The sequence below is a fragment of the Eumetopias jubatus genome, unplaced genomic scaffold (genome assembly GCF_037043125.1).
Source record: "Eumetopias jubatus isolate StellerSeaLion01/CBP00866 unplaced genomic scaffold, mEumJub1_p1.0 scaffold_13, whole genome shotgun sequence".
Taxonomy (NCBI): Eukaryota; Metazoa; Chordata; class Mammalia; order Carnivora; family Otariidae; genus Eumetopias; species Eumetopias jubatus.
In genome coordinates, this window is record NW_028274819.1 from 95722127 (window position 1) to 95744493 (window position 22367).

At 42.4% G+C, this 22367-nt stretch overlaps 1 pseudogene; it reads left to right on the forward strand.

The window, feature by feature from the left end:
- The window catches only part of LOC114226013 (small ribosomal subunit protein uS10 pseudogene), a 73969-nt pseudogene extending 62496 nt beyond the window's left edge, over positions 1-11473 (forward strand).
- Positions 11474-22367: the final 10894 nt, after the last annotated feature.

Consider the following 22367-nt stretch of genomic DNA (forward strand, 5'->3'; position numbering starts at 1 on the left):
TCTTCCATTTCCTATAAAGACACAGTCATAGTGAATTAGGGCCCCGCTGTTATGACTTCATTTACCTGCACCTTTTTATTTTTATTTACCTTTTTTTTTGAGAGAGAGAGTGCACATGTGCATGTGTGCTTATTGGGGGAGGGGGGCAGAGGGAGAGAGAGAATCCTAAGCAGGCTCCATGCCCAGTGTGGAACCTGATGCAGGGATTGATCTCAAGACCCTGAGATCATGACCTGAGCTGAAATCAAGAGTCAGTCGTTTAACCAACTGAGCCCTTGGGTGACCCTATCCATACCTTTTTAAAGGCCCTATCTCCAAATAACAGTCACATTGAGGGTTAGGGCTTCAACATATGAATTTGGAGAGGGCACAATTCTGTCAATAACACTGATCATCTAAAAATAGGAACTCTTTAAAGATACGAATAAAACCTGAATTTCCAACTGGATTAATATTAGTATTTTTCTAAAAGATTTTATTTATTTCTTTTGAGAGAGAGAGAAAAAGATAGTGAGAGAGAGAACATGAGCAGGGGGAGTGGGGGGGGAGGGAGAAGCAAACTCCCTGCTGAGCAGGGAGGCCCTTGCAGGACTCATCCCAGGACCCCAGGGTCATGACCTGAGCTAAAGGAGACACTTAACCGACTGAGCCACCCAGCCACCCCCAGATTAATATTAGCATTGTATAAGTCCTAGATTAAATTCATTTATATTAGTATGTGATGTCTATGTTATTTCAAAGTCCAAGACTATATTTTACAATGAGGTACAAAATCAGTTATTTCTGAGAGAAAGACCTGAGGAAATTGTATCACAAGTAAGAAGGGCACTCACACAGATAATTTTCACAGTAGCATCGGGTGGCCAGAGAGGAACAGATTTATCTTGAACATAGCCAAGGCTATTTCTTCCATTCACGTCTTCCTAAGTGAATGAGAGACTTCTCTACAGAATGGATTTTCATACCACATCTCCTAGCAGAAGTGTATAAAGAAGGTTCTGGAAGGATAGTGACTGAGGGTATGAAGCAGGTTCCAACTGGATTTGAATAATCTCTCCCAGCAGACTTTGTAGAACAGAGCAATCTAATGTTTGGCTGAGATTCAGCTATATTTACAACTTTTGCCTGGAATACCAGCATCGATGATTAACTGATGGAGGGGTACAGTGGCCCAAATACTTAAAAAAATAGTGTCTATACAAGAGCATCTTTATATTTGGGCTTGAAAAAATTATTATGGGGCCCTTTGCCTGTATTCAAACAATTAAAATTTTTTATTTTCCTTAGCACGTAACCAATTTAAATTCCAAAAGCTATCAGGTGTAGGGCAGAGCGTGGTACTCTTTTCTGTCTGTAGAATTTAGCATAGAGGCTGGAAGAGAGTAATGTTCAAGAAATGTCAGATTTTTGGAAAGCCTCGTTAACGCAGTAACAACAATAAAAATATTGCATTGTGATTAGAGAAACAGCTTGGGTGGTGGGGAATAAAACGGGTATAAAATAGGCTGAATTCTGGTCCACACACTGCTCCTGACTGGCCAGGAGTCTTAAGAACGAGCAGACCACCCACCACCTGCCAAAAATCTCTGGGGGAGTCTGGGTTTCCTCATATGTAAGATGAGGCAATAGGGCTGGTTCCAAGTTCTCTCTAAAATGTCCTGTTTTAATGGTGTTGGGTGATGATTACCAGTTGGATCTCAGGTAGGGTTGCCAGATTTAGCAAATAAAAATACAGGTGTCCTGTATTGTGTGTCAACCCTCATCTACCCTCTTAGTAGAGAGGCCCCTGAGAAAACAATGTCCTCACGAATAATCTGTAATGTGCATAATCTGCTGGCACTTAAAGGAGACCGTCAGGTTATTAAGCTTATATTAAGTTTTGGAACTTGCAACATTTCAGATTGGTTTTGAGTTCGTTCTGAATGCTCCTGTCCCTACTGATACAGCCCCAGGCACAGAACTCAGAGCAAGCTAAGTGACTAAGTGCCACAGAAACCACTAATATTACACTATATGTTAACTAACTAGAATTTAAATAAAAACTTGAAACATTAAAAAAAAAAAAGCAAGAAACCATTGTAATCGCTTTTCTCTTGCCCTGCAGTGGTTTCCCAATGGGGCAAAAACCCACCAGTAACACTCCTCATGCAAGGTTCTGCTGGGGTCGAGAAGGCAGCCAAATTCTTGTTATGCCTCTGCCCTTTTATACCAAGCCATACATTGGCATTCTGGAAGAATTTACATGCATAACAATGTACACCATCCTAGGAAAAAATACATACATCAGGTTCTCTGGGATCTTGAACCAGATTCAGCCCCAGCCTGGCCACGCTCTCACGGGATGGGGAAGAAAGGTATTCCTGGGTCAGGGAAAACCATCTCCTTGAAGAACTTCAGAAGAATGTTTATGTGGCAAGAAATCTGTGTAGAAACCAGCAAGCTATTTGTTCTCTGTACCAGGATAGTGCTGCCCTTCCGGCATTTTGACAAATGACTTATGGTTCAGGTCAGACACAGTAAGTAAATTCACCAGCCACGTTGTCCAGCCCATAGCAAAGAGAATGTGAGTCAAGCATAGCAAGATGAGGCATATGGGTTCTGGGTTTTGGGGTCGTAAATACAGGTTAGGAGCTTCATACCAATTGCTTCTATCCCTTGACACATTTCCATTTTAAGGTTAAGTAGGTTTAATTACACAGCTCCTTTTCCCATCTTTGCTTCTTTTTGACATTACATAAGATATTTTAGGAACAGAGAAAGGTTAATGGGCCCATGATGGGGCCTAGAATTAACTTCCTTAATTAAACCTCCAGAAGACATCTTTTCATTTCTTTTAATGACCTGTCTTGGTTAAAAAAGACCCAAAGCTCCTGCAGTTTTGTGCGGGTCTTGCTCATATAAGACCCACACAATCCATCATATGATTGGAGCTTTGTCTTAGATGATGTTTCTGGTTTAAGCAGCTGCTGTCATCAACAGGGGGGCCGAAGTTGATGGGCAATGAGAAGATTAATCTGTTCAGTGTTGTGACTTTGGAAAATTCACCTTTGTGGATTTCGACACTTACGGTTCAGGCATCAATTTATTTTTAGAGAGTAAATCGATGACTATCTCTCTTCTCAAATTATCCTCATCAAATATTTGTAAATTAAATTACAATTTAAATGTACCGGTGAGTGGACTGCAGTCCAAAACCTTGCCATGCATCTTTTCTAAAATTCATATCATACTCCAAATTTATCTCTTATTATTTAAGAACTTTAGTATGTGTTTCTCTTCCATGACGGCTTGCTCTACATTAATTTATTTCCTCTTTTTTTCAAATGAAGTCTCTTTGAGGAACGGTCATCATTGAGGGGATTTTTCAGAACCATTTCATTGTGACCAAATTCTTTTTATATTGAAGGACACTGTAGTCCTAATTTTTTTGGTTTAATTTAGCAGTAGCTCATTTACATTTCCTGGTATTATTGGAGGAGAAAATATATATGCTATTAACGTTCTTGCTCTTCCAAGATGATAATTTTAGCAGTATTTCCTATTCAGTAATATGTATCCGAATCTCCCTTTAAAATGTTAGCTATTTTAGCTAAATTTTAGCTAAATATAGATATGTATATATATATTTATATGTATATATATGTATATTTATTTCTATTTATATGCATTATATTTATTTATATGTATATTGTATATATTTATATCTGACTGGCAGGTTCTGATTTAGAGATCTGGACCAAGACAATGAAATATAATCTGTGTTTCTCAAAGTTCCCCAGAGGATACTGAAACCCACCCCATGTCTATATGTGTGTCTGGAAATGCAGTCTGCTTTAGAACTCCCAAGCCCAGGGCAGTGGATGGCTTCTTTTCCTTCTTCTCCAAGTCTTCTCTTCTACCTGATCACAGAACTGCCTGATAAGGGGATTGTTGCTAAACAGCTTCTTGTGACATTGACCTCAACATTGAGCATGAAACAGAGAGCTGTTATTATCTGAACTATGCAAATGTGAGTGTCAATGAATATGCACTTCATTGAAAAGGCCTGTGAGGGACAAAATCCTGAATCTGTTCCAGGTGCTTCCACAGTTCTCTCTCCCAGGTAATGGAGGAGCAATGGCTTGTTTCTTATGGTGTGTAGATCCTTCAGTTTGCTAATGGACATCCTGTGTTTCGTTACAAAGAGAGTTTAAGGAACCTAGGTGGATGTCTAGGAGAATGTCTGCAAAGTGGTGCATTCTTAAACATGGCACCTCGTCTTTCCTCCTTCTCTAATTCAGACATTATGTGGTGTGGATGCCTGTCACCACTTGGTGTTATATTCATATTATATACCCTGAGTTTAATTCCTTCTATGAGCATTAATTGTCCATATTAAATAGAGTGGAAAATAAATGACCTTATGTCTGTCTTTTGCTGTCCTCTTCAGGATAGGGCCAGAATGAGCAAATTAATCTGTAATAGGATGGCCAGACTGGGAGGTGTCAGGGGACATGTGGCATGGGGACAGAGGGTGTGCAGATTCAGCTGCGAAGTTCAGAGAATAATATCCAAAGAGTAAGGCAACCCAAAGTAGTTAAAATCATGGACTCTGCAGTAATCAGACAGAACATGATCAGGAGACAGCAACAAGCAAACAATATATGGAAACTTTTCTGTGTTTCCCTCATCTGTAAAATGTAGATTATTCAGTACTTAGTAAATTGGCTTGTTGTGAAGATTAAATTTGCTTCATAGACATAGAGCACTCTGAATGGTGCCTGGTGCATGGTAAGTTTGAATTAATGTGTGAAATAGCATTATTGTTATTGTTTTCATCAGCAGAAACCAGAGTATAAGGTGGGTTCTGGGCCTTAGGAGCAGGGAATAGGAAGGCAAGGTGGAAGACAGGGTGCAAATGTAGCTTGACCTCTGACAAAGAATGCTGAGTTGGAGCTCTTGAAATCTTCCCTGCTTGAGTCCCAAATTGATCTTGGAGACCAGTTGAGCTGAGCTTGAAGCAGAGGATCCTGAGAACCCCAGTGTGGGGAAATGGGGTAGCAGAGGCTAAGACCCAATTTCTAGAACTGTTTAATTGAGCCCACCTCTTGACTTCCTTTCCTTCTGACAACACCATCATGCCCCAAGGGAAAGAGTTCTCTGACCATCTGGGAGAGTGGCTGGTGTCCATGTTAACTGTCGTAGACAGACAGTCCCCAGAAGGCAAGGTTTGGTTGTGCCTTAGGCTATAATTCTTCTGATTATTAGATGTCACAGGTGATTAGGTGTTTAATAAATGATATGAGGTAGATCATTTCCCTTTAGGGTAGCGGCAGGGCTAACTAACATAGGTAATTTTCACTATTAACATCAATTCATTCCTTAATATCCATCATTGGAGAATCTCAAAGATTAATCCATTGCAAATATTTCCACTAGATCTGTGTTTGCTGTGTATTTTTCACAGTTCCCTGGGTAAGGTGGTACCTACTTCACACATTGACTATATTCCTTTAATTATTTCATTCGTCAAACATACACTGAATGCCTACTATATGTTAGGGATGGTACTTGATACTCAAGATACAAAAGAAGAATGTGACATGGTTCCTGACCCCAAAGTGTCATAAACTGGTACAAGGACAGAGACAAGTTGAAGCAGAGTTCAGGGAAAGTGCTGCTAATTGAGCAAACACAAGGTGCTGTTGGGATCCAGGGATGATCAGCTCTACTCAGTGGTTGAGAGTCATGGTCAAGAGGAGCTGATAGTGGGATAAAAATAAACTCCAGATCTTCCTCCACTTCTTTTAAAAAAATATTTATTTGTTTATTTGAGAGCAAGAGAGAGCACGGAGGTTAGGAGGGGCAAAGGGAGAGGGAGAGAGAGTCTTTTAGGCAGACTCCCTGCTGAGCTAAAGCCCCAAGCTGGGCTCCGTCTCATGACCCTGAGATCACAACCTGAGTAGAAACCAAGAGTCCGATGCTTAACTGACTGCACCACTCAGCCTCCCCTTCCTTGACTTTTGATGGGGTTACATCCCAGTATATCTATTGCAGCTTGAAAATACATTTAATATACCTAACCCACCAAACATAGTAGCTTAGCCTAGCCTACTTAAACATGCTCAGAACACTTATATTAGCCTGCAGTTGGGCAAAATCACTTAATATGAAGCCTATTTTATAATAAAGTGTTGAAAATCTCCTGTAACTTATTGAATATTGTACTGAAAGTGAAAAACAGCATTGTTGTAGTACAGAACAGTTGTCAATGTTTGGGTTGTTGACCCTGATGATCATGAGGCTGACTGGGAACGGCACGGGGCTGCTTCTACCCAGTATCACAAGAGAGGATCGTATCACGTAGTGCTAGCCAGGGAAAAGATGCAAACAAAATTCCACGTATGATTTCTCCTGAATGAAGATGCCTTTCGCACCATCATAAAATCAGACCGTAATAAGCTGAACCATGATAAATTGGGGACTGTCTATGCAAGGTCTTAAAAAAGAAGAAGAGGTTTATTTGGCAGCAAAAGAAAAAGTATGCACAGCAAAGAGGCAGCTTGGGAAAAAGGAGAGGAACGAAACACACTGGTTGGTATAAAAGTAAGAAAGTGGGAGACACCGGATTGGCCGGGTGAATAAAAGCACTGTCACCATAAACCTTGCATGAAAAACTTGAAAGTACTGAATTTGCCAGGAATCATTAAAGGACTCGAAACAAGAAGACAATGTGATCAGATTTGCCTTCGAGAATGTTCTCTCTGATGCCAGTTAGGAGGATGCAATGGATGAGCAAAATAACTACATAGGGAGGCCAGGTGTGCAGTTGAGAGACTATTTTAATGTCCACATTACATATGATAAGGACCTGAGCTAAAGCAGGGCAGTGGGGATAGAAAGGAGGATTGAAAAATCCTTTAGGAGCATCCATGTGGTTGCAAATGCAAGATTTCATCGATTTTAATGGCTCAGTAATATTCCATTGTGTGTATATATATATATATATATATATATATACCACATTTTCCTTACCCATTAATCTATTGATGGACACTTGGGTTGCTTCGGTATCTAGACTGTTGTAAGTAGTGCTGCAATAATCATAGGGGTGCATATATCTGAAATTAAGATAACACTGTATGTTAATTATACTTGAGATGAATAAATAAATAAATAAATAAGTAAATAAATAAATAAAATCATTTAGGAGGTAAAATCAAAAGGACTTGGTGGCCAGCTGGATGTCTGTAAGTGAAGAAGTACTTTTTTTTTTTTTTTAAAGATTTATTTATTTATTTTGAGAGAGTGAGAATGAGAGAGAGAGAGAGAGTACCTGAGAGGGGGGAGGGTTAGAGGGAGAAGCAGGCTCCTCGCCGAGCAGGGAGCCCGATGCGGGACTCGATCCCGGGACTCCAGGATCATGACCTGAGCCGAAGGCAGTCGCTTAACCAACTGAGCCACCCAGGCGCCCAGTGAAGAAGTACTTAATGCCAAATATATTTACTGCTGGTTATCACAGTCCACAACTCATGTTACTCGAGGTCCTTACTGGTGATTAGAAACAAATTCTGCCCTAATAGTCATTAAAGGGGAAAATGGGGTTGATAAACCTGCTGGAGCAAAAGAAAGAATATTTTAAGGAAGTTTTGGATTTCACTGGGGTCCTTTCTTTCTCCATTTAAATGCACAGAAAACCCAAGGAAGTTTGTTAACTGAAATCTCGTACATGGAGCTAATGGTGAACCCAGAGTCATGGTCTTCATCTCTTGATCAGTCCTTCCCAAATTTAAGATGCACGCCAATCACCTGGAGATCTTACTAATCCACAGGTTCTGATTCAGTGGGTCTGTGGAGTGGGGTTTGGGATCCCTCCTATTTAACAAAGCTCCCAGGTGGGGGAGATGCACTAGACTCCGATTTGAGTAATCTGTCTCTAGATTGTTTCACAAAGAGGGAGATACATTTTGTTAGTGCAACAAAATGACCACTAGCCCACTGCAGCAATAGGGAAAAGAGTACAAGTCTCAGATTATGCTCTGGCTATTGCTGCAGACCTTTCAGACCTTGTCTGGGGGGGGCCTCTTGGGAATGGTACGTATCCCAGGAAAAGAGTTGGTAACGTTCTGTACAGTCAAACGTAGTCCGAGCCAACAAGGTTGTCCTGGTGTTCCTCCGAGAGCCACAGAGAGTTCTCCCCCGCTTCCCCCCCGCCCCCCGCCCCGCCGTGCTGCCCCCGGCATGTCTCCCTGAGCAATCAAGCCCTAACTCAAACCTGAAAATGACTCCAACCCCCTGGCCCACACACAGTCCCACCCGGCCGAAGTGGGATAGCGTAAGTTTTGTTTAACTTGCTGTGGGGTTGAGGAATATTTGGGGTTTAAAGAGTTATAAAGGGCTCTTTGTAGCAATTGCGATATTTATGTACACGTCAGCAGAGACAAACAAGACTGGAAATCAGGGAACTGGCTTCTTCTCACCTTGGGGGTCAGTCCTCATCCACGTTTGACCTCTACTCACTGACCATGCGGTGCTCAGGTTATGGTTTGTTTATATATGCCAGCTCTTTAATTATGAGAGCATAAGTCCTAGGGACCAGGACCAGATGCTGGGGTTGGCATTGCCCGGTGGGAGACTGGCACTGACAAATGGCCTTGGGTGGCTCAGACCCAACCTGGCCTGCTCTGGTTGCCTGAAATAGAGAGGAAATTTTTGCTGTGGGGAGACTGCAGTAGGCTCTGAAATTAAGAGGAGTCTGGTATGAGGAAAGGTGCTATCTTGGGAATCAGAAAACTAATTCTAGCTCAGCAATAACTGGTTATGTGATTTTGAACAAGGCATTTTGTCTTTCTTGGCTTTGGTTTCTCTCTCTGAGAAATGAGGAGGTAGGCTAGGTCAGTGGTGTTCAACCTGTTCTCTGCAGAACCCTTTATGGAGGTACCAGGAGCGTCAGGCTGGATCTACCAAAAAATTAACTCTGGCTCATGTGAGTTTTAGCTCCCCCGCATACACATGACCTTGGTTTTTGGTGTCATGGTAACCTTTTGCTGTTCCATAGAGGTGTTTCCACTGGTGAGGCCACTGATTTAGATTTTAGGCTTTCTATGGTAAGCACTAATAAAATTCTAGAAGAAAAGAAGACTCAAAAAAAAAAATCGGCTCTAATGTTGCCCTCAGGAATTCCATGATCATGGATCACACATGGAAAATACATAGAAAAAAAGCACATTAACTATATGAACATGACAGCACCAATTATATTTCTAGGGTATACCTTCTAAGAAAATTGACCTCTGAAAAATCAGCTCCAGAATTAATTTTAGTAAACCAGACCAGAACAAGTCTACTTTTTAAAAAATGCATTTATTTGGGGTCCCGGACCATAAGCTGGAGCTACATAGCGGGAGCAACCACTAGACTTGTCTGTGTCTCAGAATATTTCTTCTAAAGTAGCCTATAATCTTGGCAATTCATTTAAAAGGGGTTGACTTATATGCAAACGATGAATCATGGAACACTACGTCAAAAACTATATGGTGACTAACATAACATAGTAAAATAAAAAAAAAGAGGTTGACTTATTTTCATTGTCTTGATTGTGTGCTCATATGTGTTAAAATCCTTTCTGAGGTCTAGAGGGATTGTTGCCATACTAGTATGTCACCAACTCTGATTTTCCCAGGAGTGTTTTCCTTCAGCATGTTGTATGGGTTTACAAGGACTGAAGTGCCTAGGAGCAAAGTTCAATCAAAGTGGCTATTTATATACAACTTGTACTTACAGTGGAGCAATTCACAAAGAATTTCCCTTTGTAACACTGACAACAGCGTCTTGAAAAAAGCAGGCATACTTGTTGAATGACTGAATGACCATTCATTCATTTATTCATTCCATGGAGTTGACCCCATCACAGAGCTTTGTATGAATTGTTTCCTGTTTTCTGCTTTGGAGAATTGAAATGAAGCTATGCTTCTTCTAATAACTATAGTTTCATCTTGATTCACTCAGCCAGCTGGGGCTTCATATTTACCTGGCTTTGAAGATCAGTCTTTTGGGGGACAGAGGCTACTCACCATCATCCTACTGTTCTGTTTCCTTAATAGGATTCTCCTCTTTGGCTCTTCCCTTGACCACAGAAGGATCATTCAACACAGAGACTACTGACAAAAGGGGGCATTTTTTTGTGTGAATAGGGGTAAGTCACGATTAGTTAATAGAAACTTGATTCTCAAAAATACAGTGAAATCTAGGGGATTTTCATTTTCAACTGAATATAGTTCTTGATCAGATTATATTAGAATATCCAAGTTCATGAGCACAAATTTTGAATTGGTTAGACGTTTTTCATATTACAAGCAAATAAATACCTGATTGAAATTTGACATCAGGAGGCTGATAAATTGGACTCAGCTTCCCATGGGCTTGAGAGCATCTTCAGAAAATAGCATTACATTCCTACCTTCCAGGAGATGGGGAATTGGCTTTTTAAAGCATTATGTTTGAGAAAGGTGATTAATAAACTATAAAAGATGTGAGATATTATAGACCCTAGAAAATCTGTTCTGGAACTTAAAGGATCAATGGGTCCAATTCACTTAGCTAAGAGAACTCTGGGTGCGATAGCATGAGACACATGAGGAGGCTGGGAGAGAAGAAAGCAGGATATTGTGTTTTCTGTCTCCTTACTTGACCTTGAGCCTCTGTGGAGCTTAGCATGCCCATCCACAAACTAAGGACGGAGGATCTGCCTCTCACTTTTCAGTGATCTTGGAGGTTTGTGGAGATAGTAACGATCAGAGCATTCATGTTAAAAGTGTTGGGGTGCCTGGGTGGCTCAGTGGGTTAAGCGTCTGGCTCTTGATTTTGGCTCAGGTCATGATCTCAGGGTCATGGGATGGAGCGCCGTGTGGGGCTCCATGCTCAGCAGGGAATCTGCTTGGGATGCTCTCTCTCTCCCTCTCCCTCTGCCCCTCCTTCCACTCTTTCTCTCAAATAAATAAATCTTAAAAAAAATAATGTTAAAAGTGTCACAGAGGAAGTGACACTTCTTTGAGGAAGACATGGTTGCAGCTATAGCAGAGCTCTGGACGCCCCACTCCTGCTCCTGACTCACCACTCTTCCCTCTGGCTAAGGAACAAGCTTTTAAAGACAGTGGGAGGACACTCATGGAAGCAGGGGTGGCAATTCACCGAATTCGAGTTACCATAACCAGCCACAACGTAAAATCTCTGGAGAAGATATGTGCTGACCTGCTCAGAGGCACAAAGGAGAATAATCTCAAAGTGAAAGGACCAGTTCAGAGTCCCAGCAAGACTCTGAGAATTACTACAAGGAAAACTCCTTGTGGTGAAGGTCCTCAGACTTGATATACTTTTCAGACGAGGATCCACAAGCAACCCACTGATTTGCACCATCCTTCTGAGATTGTTAAGCAGATGACCCATCAGTGTGGAGCCAGGACTTGAGGTTGAAGTCACCATGGCAGACGCTTAAATCAACTTTTGCCATAAATCAATGATCAGTTGTTAAGGAAAAAAAAGTCACAGAGATAGAAGAGCGACTCATCATGAGATAGCTATGGCGAAAACACAGGCGTTGAAGCCATACAGACCACTGCTCAAGTCTGAAACCCTGCCACTTATTAGGATACTTTGACAAAGGCATTTAAATTTTCTGAGCCACACAACCGTGGCTCTACCTTTAAAATGGAGATAATAAAATTGGGCTAAAAAGGTAATTTACATGCAGGAAATACCAGACCTTACGGAGTACATATTCAGGTCACAGCTCTCATCACCATCATCCCAGCTAAGAAATGAGAAGTTCATTTCCTAAGCATTCATTTATTCAACAGGTATTTTGAGTGTTCGCCATGTACGTTGGAAATTAGATGTGATTTGATGTCAGCTTATGATGTCAGTGGAGACAAAATGAAATCACCTTAATGCATATGAAGGGACTATGTTGCCCTTAAGTAAAATGTTTCAGTTCATAACTGACCAATAAGATTTCAGCTGCACACAAATGACTTTTGTTTGTTTTTAGATTTGTATAATCCGTTATTCATACTCTCATCCAGTTAATCAAATATGATTAACCACATATTTGCAAGATGGTCACAGAGTGAAGTAAAGCTGGAATCTAAGCTAATAAACAGTGGGCTCCTTGGAGGCAAAACCTATGTCATAGTTAACTGTGCCTTTCAGGGCCTAGGGATAGCATCTAGACTTTGAGTTTTATTCTGGAGGAGATGGAAGCCGTCTGAAAACTTTGAGCAGAGGGGTATCATGAACTTACTATATTCAAAGAGACTTATTCTGTCTTATGTAGAGGACAGCTGGGTGAAGGCAGAGAGGCCCTTAGATGGTCATTGCAATAATAAAAAAGTGACATTATAGTGATTTGGTCTTGAGTAGCTGTGGTGGGAGGTGGTGAGAAATGATTGGATTCTGGATCTGATTTGAAGGCAGCATGACCGAATTTGCTGGTAGACTATAGCGTGGTGTGAGAAAAAGGGAAGAGTCAAGCCCGAGACCGAGGATTTGGGACTGAGCAATGAGAAGAAAGATGCCACCACTTTCTGAGTTGAAGAAGACTGGGAGCAAGTGGGAAAACTCTTGAGGGGAGGATCAAGGATACAGTTTTATGCGACTTAAATTTGAGACTTCTATTAGATACTCAAGTGAACATTCAGAGTTAACAATTGGATTATTTGAATCTAGATTTCAGGGGAAATGTTGAAGCAGGAGACAGGGATTTGGCAATCACTGGCATATAGAAGGTATTTGGCATCAAGGGGCTAGAAGAGATCGCCAGAGAGTGAACAGAGAGCAAAGATGAGGTCCCAAGTGTGGGCCCTAGAGCACTGCCATGTTCAGAGTTCAAGAAGACGAGAAGGAACCAGCAAAGGAGAACTGAAGGCAGGCTAATAGGAAGGAGGAGAACTCGAAGAGAGACTGGTGTCTCAGAGACAAGAAAGATTAAAAAAGTAAAGATGTTTCAAGGAGAGGGAATGGTCAACTGTGTCAAACGTGGCTAATAAGCCAAGTAAGATGAGCACTGAGAATTGATCTTTGGATTTGGCAAAGTGAAGGTTTATTGATGACCCTGACAAAGACCGTGGTACTGGAAACATTGGAATGGTGATCTGACTGGAATGTGTTCAAACGAAAAGAGGAAAAGAAACAGGGAGAGTGAGAACAGACCTCTCTTAAAAGGGTTTTGCTATTAAGGGGAGGAAAGTCATGGGTGGCGGGGAATGACTTGAAAGTGTAGGGTGTCAGCAGGGATCGTACATATGGCCCCAGGACTGCTAAGTCTTTTTTTTTTTTTTTTAATTTTTATTGTTGTGTTAATCACCATACATTACATCATTAGTTTTTGATGTAGTGTTCCATGATTCATTGTTTGCATATAACACCCAGTGCTCCACGCAGAATGTGCCCTCTTTAATACCCATCACCAGGCTAACCCATCCCCCCACCCCCCTCCCCTCTAGAACCCTCAGTTTGTTTTTCAGAGTCCATCATCTCTCATGGTTTGTCTCCCCCTCCAATTTACCCCCCTCCATTCTTCCCCTCCTGCTATCTTCTTCTTCTTTTTTCTTAACATATATTGCATTATTTGTTTCAGAGGTATGGGACTGCTAAATCTGATTGGATGCTGGCTATAGGTCTGGAGCAGGGTCTTGGAAGGCCCTGCTGATCCAGACTTTAACCTTTGGTTGCTGGATTATGGAAGGTCCAGGAGGTCCCAAGGGAGGGTTTGGGTTGAAAAAAATGGGAGAGGGGATACTTGGGAAGCTCAGGGTAATGGGTGCTTCCCACCGGGTCCAGAGGTATCTCAATACTTTAACACTCAGCATGGTAGTACCAGCATATTTTAGCTGAACACCGGCCTGGATCCATAAAGAGGGTTTCCTTCTTTATTATCTTTGTTTTTTAAGAAGAGGATATTGCGGTATACTTTCATGATGATGAAATGTGACAAGAAGGGAGGGGAGATTTGGAAATTCATTGATGTGAGAGAATGAGGTGACAATTATAGGAGATCCTTGAGTTGATGAGTGGGGATGGGGTTAGCATATAAATAAAAGGGTTGGTTTTGATGGAAACACAATTTTTTTTTTTTTTTTTTTGGTTCCTTGTAGCAGGAAGGAGCACAGAGGAGGGGGGCACAGACATGGGTGAGCTGCTAAGTGGTGGTAGAGGGCATGTGAAATTTCTTTGCTGGTTGCTCCTAGTTTGTCTGTGAAAGGGAGGAAATTTATTAACACCGCAAATTCTTACCTTCCTCAAGATCAGTATGCATCCACATTTTATCTGAGATTTATGTAGAATTCTGGGAAAATGCTGGTCACTCCACCAACTTTTGATTCAGTGTCTGTGTCTCCTGCCAGGAGACCTTCAACTGTGGGATTTTGATCCCACCTCATTCCATGAATGACGATCAGAGCCCAACTTCCTTTAGAGACAGTTTGTAGAGTGTGATAACCCCTGGCCCTCTCATGCCCTGGTTTGCTATGGAGTGACCCAGAAAGGAAACGTTTCTTGCCTGGCACAGTGATGCATCCAGGGCCACGACAGAACCTGACTCAGAGTAGGTGTTCAATAAGTGAATGACTACAGGAAGGGAGGGAGGGCAGGAGGGAGGGAGGGAGGGAAGAAAATTCAATTTGCATCTAGAAGGGACACCACGAATCTAGCCTAGTTGCACTATGTTTCTGTTCAGGAGATTTACATCTTGTTTATAACTAATTCCTCTGTTGCACGTTTGGCATTCTAAGATTTTTTTGCCAAGACTCAGGAATACGTCCAAAATGGCTGAAGGACGACAGTGTTTGATTGCTTGCCTCTCTCTCTACCTCCGAAGTTAATATGATCCTATCTGAGTGCAAAGGCACAGACAGGGAGGAATTTAATGCAAATTTAGCAAGAAGTCTAGTGCCACTTCACAAAATATTGATTAGGTGTCTGATTTGCTCTCCCCTGACAATGGGCCATAGGAATAAACCAATGAGGTGGGCTCAACCCTAGCTCGTCATGGTCATTCGATAAAGCCAGGCAACCAATGAGGAGCAGCTACCTTTTGATTGGGCGAGAGGCCAGTGAGGGGGGGAAACCATCTTAGCAACAGCAGAAAATATTGCACACGCCCTTGCACACACTCACAAACACAGACATCATGCTTTACCACCCTGCTGCAGTGAACAGTCACCGATTGTGTCTCTTAAGGCTTTTTTGTTTAACCACACTCCCACTTCCAAAGGACCAGTTTCTGTTCACAGATCACACTGCTTACCTGGTCAGTCAGCCCATAATCCGTTTTTAATGGAACGAAGGAACAACACTCCTCTCTGTGCCCCCTTCAACACACATCTTATTAAGGGGTGAACTTTGTCCTGCAGGTGGATGGCCCAAGCTTTGTTCTGAAACATACCGCCCTGATCCCTTTCTGGGAGCCGACCCACCTCTGTCCTTTCCAGACCCAACAGGCAGATCGGGGCAGGAAGTGTGGTGGGCAGGGCAGGCTCACTGCTGGACGATTGTTTCCTCTGTTCCCTGTAAGACTGCATGCAGCAGAGCTTCCCCGGGGCCAGCGCAGGCTCCAGAGTCCATGTGATTTTCCTTACAGGCTTCCCCTTTCATTGTTCATGGCCCTCACATCCAGGGCCCAGGAAAGCGTGCCTGTGTTCAGTGTGACATTTGGCAATGTCTTTCTTAGCCACTGGGTTCCAGATATTTAGCACTCTCATTTGAAAGTCTCCCCACCTCTGGCCTCTACTGTGTTTTTGTTGCTTCCCGAGCAGCTGCCCTTATTTCCCAGGTGCCGGGGCGTGGAGGCTGCCTGCCAATCCCTGGTTTCCCCAAATTAGGAGCTGCCATGGCCTCCTTGCCTCATTTCACTCCTCGCCCACCCCACAGCCTGGCTCTGATGGCAGGTAACAGGGAGGACGCATTGGTACTCGACATCATTCTTTCCTCCATGAGCTTTGCTTTCTCTGCTCCCATGGCTCCTTTCAGGCTGAATCTTTGATCCAAGAGCATCTGTCCATGATTATCCAGTCCTGCTGGTGGCTCTCGCTCCGGTTCCCTGCTGACAGTTATAATTCTCTCTGGGTAGGAAAGCCCATCCGTTAGGACAATCTTCACTCTGAGGCGTGTGGCTGGTCTTTTATTTCTAGACAAGATGAGCCAAGTTGATGTCAGAGGACTTTTCCAGCCCAAGAAAGATGCTTGTCTAGGAAATGGTAGCTTGCTCTTTCCCACCTTCCTACCTACACAACAAAGGGAGATGGCATGAAATGGAAGCCAGAGGGGATGAAGACCGGCATGAAGCATGAGTTTCTGAATATTAGGGTTAGCAGAACCTGGAATGTATTACCAAGTGAGGCTTTGGAATTGCTTTCTGTGTTGGGTACAGTACCCATCTCTTGGAGTTTTGTGAAGGTGTATTCTCTTCTCTCACAAAGGCAGTGGCATGGGCATGATGATCTACAGGGCAGCATGGTATGGACTTTGAAGTCAGACTGGTCTAGATTCAAGTTGCCGCTCTGTTGCTGTCGAGCAATAGGGTGGTAGCAAATTTCTGAGCTTCTCTGGGTGTTTAAAAAAAAATCTGTAAAGTGGAAGGCACAGTATCAACCATATAGGTTTAAATAAAATCATGTATGTACTATGCCTGGCATAGGGCTTGCCCTGTAATGGGCATTCAAAAATGTCCAGTCTTCCTTTCAATTCTAGAACTCTCAGAGCTTCGTTCCATCCATACGCTTGCGGATACAGTATCGTTCATCGGTTTTTAAAAAGTGAGCATCTACCTAGAGCCTAGCGCCGTGAGGTCTGCACATGGTTTCTGCCCATGACAATGTACAGTGGAGGCTGGAAAAGAAGCCCCACAAGTTACGTCTCAGGGAGCAGCTGAAGCAAGGCAAAATGAAGGCCAGTTTTACGCAGCCAGGAAGTATAAAGGGAGCGGGACAGCTACCTGGGTTAGAATCCCCCCAAGAAAACATGATGGGAAAGTGGGGACTTGATTAGAACCTTAAAGAACAGTTACAATTTGGATAAGTTGAAGGGGTGGAGGTAGAGAGAGAGCATCCGTGGAGGCTGAGGAACAGCCTCCTGTTCCTGAGTGGGCCAACCCTCAGGAGAAGAACCAAGTGTGAAGTTTGAAGCAGGAAGAGGGTGTCTGAAGGATGTTGGTAAGGGCCTCAGGCCCTGGAATTAGGCCTACCTTGGTTTCAGTTCAGGAACTGCCACTTCTGTCCTTGTGACTCAGTTTCCTCAGCTGTAAAATGGGCATCATAATAGGATTAAATGGTATTGGAAGCAGATAAAGCCCTTTGGGTATATCTGACTGCAAAAACCATGCTTTAACCCACGCACACAGCCTTCGTAACAGGACCGCCAATCACATCTTTTTAATGTGAGACGTGAATAGATAAAAGGTAACAGCTCCAAATGACGGCGGGACAGAATTTCCTGGGCTGCTGTGGAACTCCATGACAATGACCTCTGGTGTCCTCCCAGAGAGCTGCTGATACCCACTTCTCCCTCTGTGGGTTGTGATTCAGCATTTAAGCATTTTCCCTTTTATCTCCCCATTTGCATGCTCGGATTAGACATGGATTTGGTTAGACCTGCATCTGTTGAGACAGCCAGCCAATAATAGAAGCCCCATCGGGACCAATGCCGTCTGGTTTCAGGAGTGGGTCTAGCGAGTGAGGTCTAGGTCAGGAAGCTATTAGCTGCAGAGTCAGGGAATATATTCAGCTGTCATCACTTTTTAATTAAAAATAGCCTGGTGGCACTTGCATTCCACGACTGTGTGGTAGGGATCGGAGCACCACCCTCTCCCCTACAGTGGGTCCTCCCACAAAACAGGACATGTGTCTTCTCTGTGGTCCCAGGTCTCCAGAGCTTGTGCAGAGACCACAAGAAACCTAAAGACCACTTTAGGAGGGAGTGGACACAATGCATACATAACCTCTTCCCAACTCTACCTTTAGTAATGGTAGGTTTGTGAGACGATTTATACCATGGAAATCTGCAAATGCTAGAAATCAGGGCCTCTTCCTTGATGGAGAATGGCATGCCAAACACTGACCATCACACTACTGGGAGAGAGGTTAGGTAGACCCCCAGCTGGTAATTCCTGAGAAGACCCTTTTGAAGTAGGATTTTTCGACACTCCACGTTTGGTCTCCGTTTTCCATCATGTTAAATCCACTTCTCCCATTGCTTATATGGAAAAGAACCTTGAGAGCCAATGTGCCATCACTTTAAGAGTCCACTCCGTTAGATCAAAGTTCAAATCCCTGCTCCTGAATTACCTGTCATGTGGCCTTGACCTTGTCTACTTTGTGAAGTGTTGGTTTTCTCATCTGTAAAATGGGGCCAAGAATGGGGTCAACTAGTTAAGGTCACTGGGATCATCAATAAAATCTTTCATGTGAAGGACTTAGTACCATCCTGGCATGAAATAATCATGAGGTAAATGTAGGCTACTTTATGAGTCTCAGACTTTATCATTCTAGTTGGGGGATATGATAAAAAAAAAAACTGAGCAGGTATAGACTAACCGGGTGTTATTGGGCTTGTCATAAATGTAGAAGTCTAATAACAATGTTATTGGACACAGTTCTCTGACCCATGTAATGGTGAAGTGTACCAATCGGGTGCCACAACACTTAATTAAAATGTTTAATTTATTACTCTTGTGTTTTTTGCCTTTAAAGATATTTGTGCAAAACAAAATGCAACACAGTCCCCACTCTCTTAAACTGGCATAATACACAAATTATATATTCAGCATCTTATAGCAGTATGCAGATAAAACATCTACATATTTGCAGCTTCACCAACACAAAACATTTCTTTTGTGCTGTTTTCCATAGGCACAGAACAAAATGATTCTTGACAAAGAGGGTCAATTTCTACTCTTGGACAAATCCAATTTATACTCTTTTGGAGTTTATGGTAGGAAAGAGAACACTGAGATCCCTCTCATAGGTAGGCAGACAGATAGATGAGAGAGAGACAGAGAGTGCTGTGAAGGCAAAATAAAAGTTTTTGTATCAAGAGCTAGTTCATAGAAATCTGAAGTTATTTACCTGTGTTGTGAGTTAGATAATATTCATTGTAGATGAATGTGAGTTAGTGTCATTGGAATCTTATACATGAGCCTTTGATTAAATCTAACTGTCTATGGTGACTAATTTTAATTTGGTTTTCTTTGCAGTGCAAATTGCTCTTACAAAGTCAGCCAGACCAAAGTGAGGGGCCAATTTAGCAGAGACCAGTGGCAAAAGTCACCCAACATTTACCAGCCTATTTACTCCAAGACCTGTCTCCTGGTTGTGCTGTTTCCAATGGTAGCTCTAGAATCAATGGTTCTCTACAAGGCTCCTCTCTGTGGCAAGTCTCTACACTTTCCAGAGAAGTATCCCCAGCCAACCTGCAGGAGAATCACCCAGAGTGCTTATAAAAATGAGGATTCCTAGGTCAAAGTCCCGTCCTGTAAATCATGCATATGGGACCTAGGAAGTTTGCATTTTATCATGGGCCTCTCGTGATTGCTGTCTCCACCAAACCACTGCTCAAGATGCTACCCTCTTGGCATACTTCATATTCTAGGCTTCCTTATTCCTTCTACTGCGGCTGCCTTAGTTCAGAGGCTCAGCCTGACTACTACAGAAGGTTCTCAATTGGCTTCCTAGTTATCCTCTTTACTATAATAAATATAAACTGAATAAAATTCCTATCTTATAGCACCAGATCCTTCATAACATCCTACAATAGGATATTTTCTAGAGGATGATTTAGTCTCTTATCTAAGACAGATAAGACTCTTCCCAGCCCCGTCTCCTGCCATACCCACTCAGTGGTCACTTGCATGCTGCATCCGCACTGATGGCTCTCCAAGTTTTCTGAACACGCTTAGCTGTGTCACAGCCCCGGGCTTCTGCTCCTGTTCTAGTATCTCGCCGGAATGACCTCCCCTCCACCCACTCCTGGCTTTCTGGCAAATACCTACTCATCTTTAACATAAGAGCTGAAGAATTACCTCTTCCATGATGACTTACTAAACCTGTTCCCATTTCTGTGCCACCTGCCTCTGATCTGTATTTACTTTGATGACAGCACTTGTAACACTCCACCGCAGTATTTGGTCCTTTGTTTGTTTTTGTTTTAAAAGATTTGATTTATTTGTTTGAGAGAGAGAGAGAGAGAGTGCAGGCAAGAGAGAGAACAGGAGCAAGGGTGGGAGGGGCAGAGAGAGAGGAGCGAGCAGACTCCCCACTGAGCGGGGAGCCTGATGCGGGACTCGATCCCAGGACTGTGAGATCATGATCTGAGCTGAAGGCAGACGCTTAACCAACTGAGCCACCCTGGTGCCCTGCACTGCAGCATTTCTTGACACGTCTTTAACTCCCTTGAAGGCACAGCCCATGTCCTACTACTCTTGGCATCTGAAGGAACATACTAATGTTTTCCAGACTAAATGAATGAACCCATGCACTGTACCACAGGGAGCCTCGGTGTATTCCCAAACTAAATCTGCAGCTCAAGTGTTGGCTGTGTCGTCTTTCTTTTAGTGATGTAGCTCTTACCAAGAGTTTTGAAGATCACGAGAAAAATGAAACAACTTGGAGTTTCCCATATGTGAGCAGGCTCAATCCAGTTTGACTAATAAATAACTAAAACTGGATGAAGCCCACAAAATGCTCCTTCCCTCCAGGACAGGGAGATGAAAAAGGAAGAATGAGGTAAATTAAACCAATGTCTTTGTTATACAAGTATCAGGGTAAATTTGGGCAAATGAGCAATTTCTGTGGCAAATATAACTGATCTTTCTGGAGTTATTTGATTTAATTGGTTGATTTAATTTCCTAGCAAATGAAATCTGAAAATACTATCCTTGAGAATACTTGCTTGCTACAAATCCCTTCTCTTATCTAAACCTCATTTATTTCAATTAATTTCCCATCATTCCTTCTCTCTGTCTAGAGTGTGATTTGGGTATTTCCCAGTTTTCTTTCAAGGTGGTGGTTCAAAGATCAAACATAAAAAGTTGAATACTTGCCATTCTACCATCTAAGGAATTTCAAAATCAGTGGTTGCCCTCATGGGTTGTGGGTGGGAATGTAAAATGCAACAGCCACTTTGGAAAACAGTGTGGTAGTTTCTTAACATGTTATATGAAAACTTAGTACATGACTTTAATCAATTTCACTCCTAGGAATTTACCCAAGAGAAATGAATATCCATGTGCACATAAAGACTTATGCATGAATATTCACAGCAGCATTATTCAGAATAGCCAAAAAAGTGGAAACCACCCACAGGCCCATGAATTGGTGCATGGATAGACAAAATGGGTTGTATCCATACAATGAGATACTATTCAACAATACAGAGAAATGGATTATTGGTACATGCTACAACACAGATGAACCTCAGGCCATGCTAAGTGAAAGAAGACAGGCACAAAAGTACTCATATTGTATGATTCCATTTATAGGAAATGTCTAGAGAAGGTAAATTTATAGTTATAAGAAGGTAGAGTAGTGGATGCCTGGGTTTGGGTAGGCGGTAGAAGCCGACACTGAATACAGACAGGCTTGAGGGGATTTTGGGAAGTGAGTGAAATATTTTAAGACTGGACTGGGTGAGAGTTGCCCAATTCTATACATTTACAAATCATCATTGAATCGTACAGTTATAATGGGTGAGTGCTATGATGTGTAAATTATACCTCAACAGACCTACAGAAGTGGTAGAAATTGGCATCCTTCTACCTTCATACTTTTAGCGATATTACGGTTTTAAAAATCTTTCCCAGGTAGTATTTTTTTAAAAAGTGTTTAATCACGGAATGTAGATTTTAAGTTGGTTTCTTTCCTCTTCCACGAACCCCTGAGGCCCTTCACCTTTATACCAGTGGAGACATATTCAGACTGTAAAAACTTTTTTCTCCTTCAAACTAATTAAGCTCTGGTGACATCAGCTGTATTTGCAGTGCACCTGATTAAGGCCATGATACTAATTAAATTCCTGAATGATTAGAAATGCAAATTACCAGACTTGATTCAGCAACAGGCATTGCTGCCTGGCTCCAGAAGGGTAGAGGAAATAGCCCACCTCATCTCAGGTAATGGAATGCTTTTGAGTCTAACCTGAGTTTAATGGGAAAATAATATAAAGTATGAATGGCTAGGACTTACCTATTTCATGTGGGGCAGTACGTCACTGATAGATGCTGCATGTTTCTAGGTGGCTCATAACCGTGTCAGCACATTGAAAAGTACCATAGTGGGATGGGAGGACCCCCAAGTTTTGGAGTTATATGGAACAGAGTTCAAATCCTGCCTCTGACACTGGCC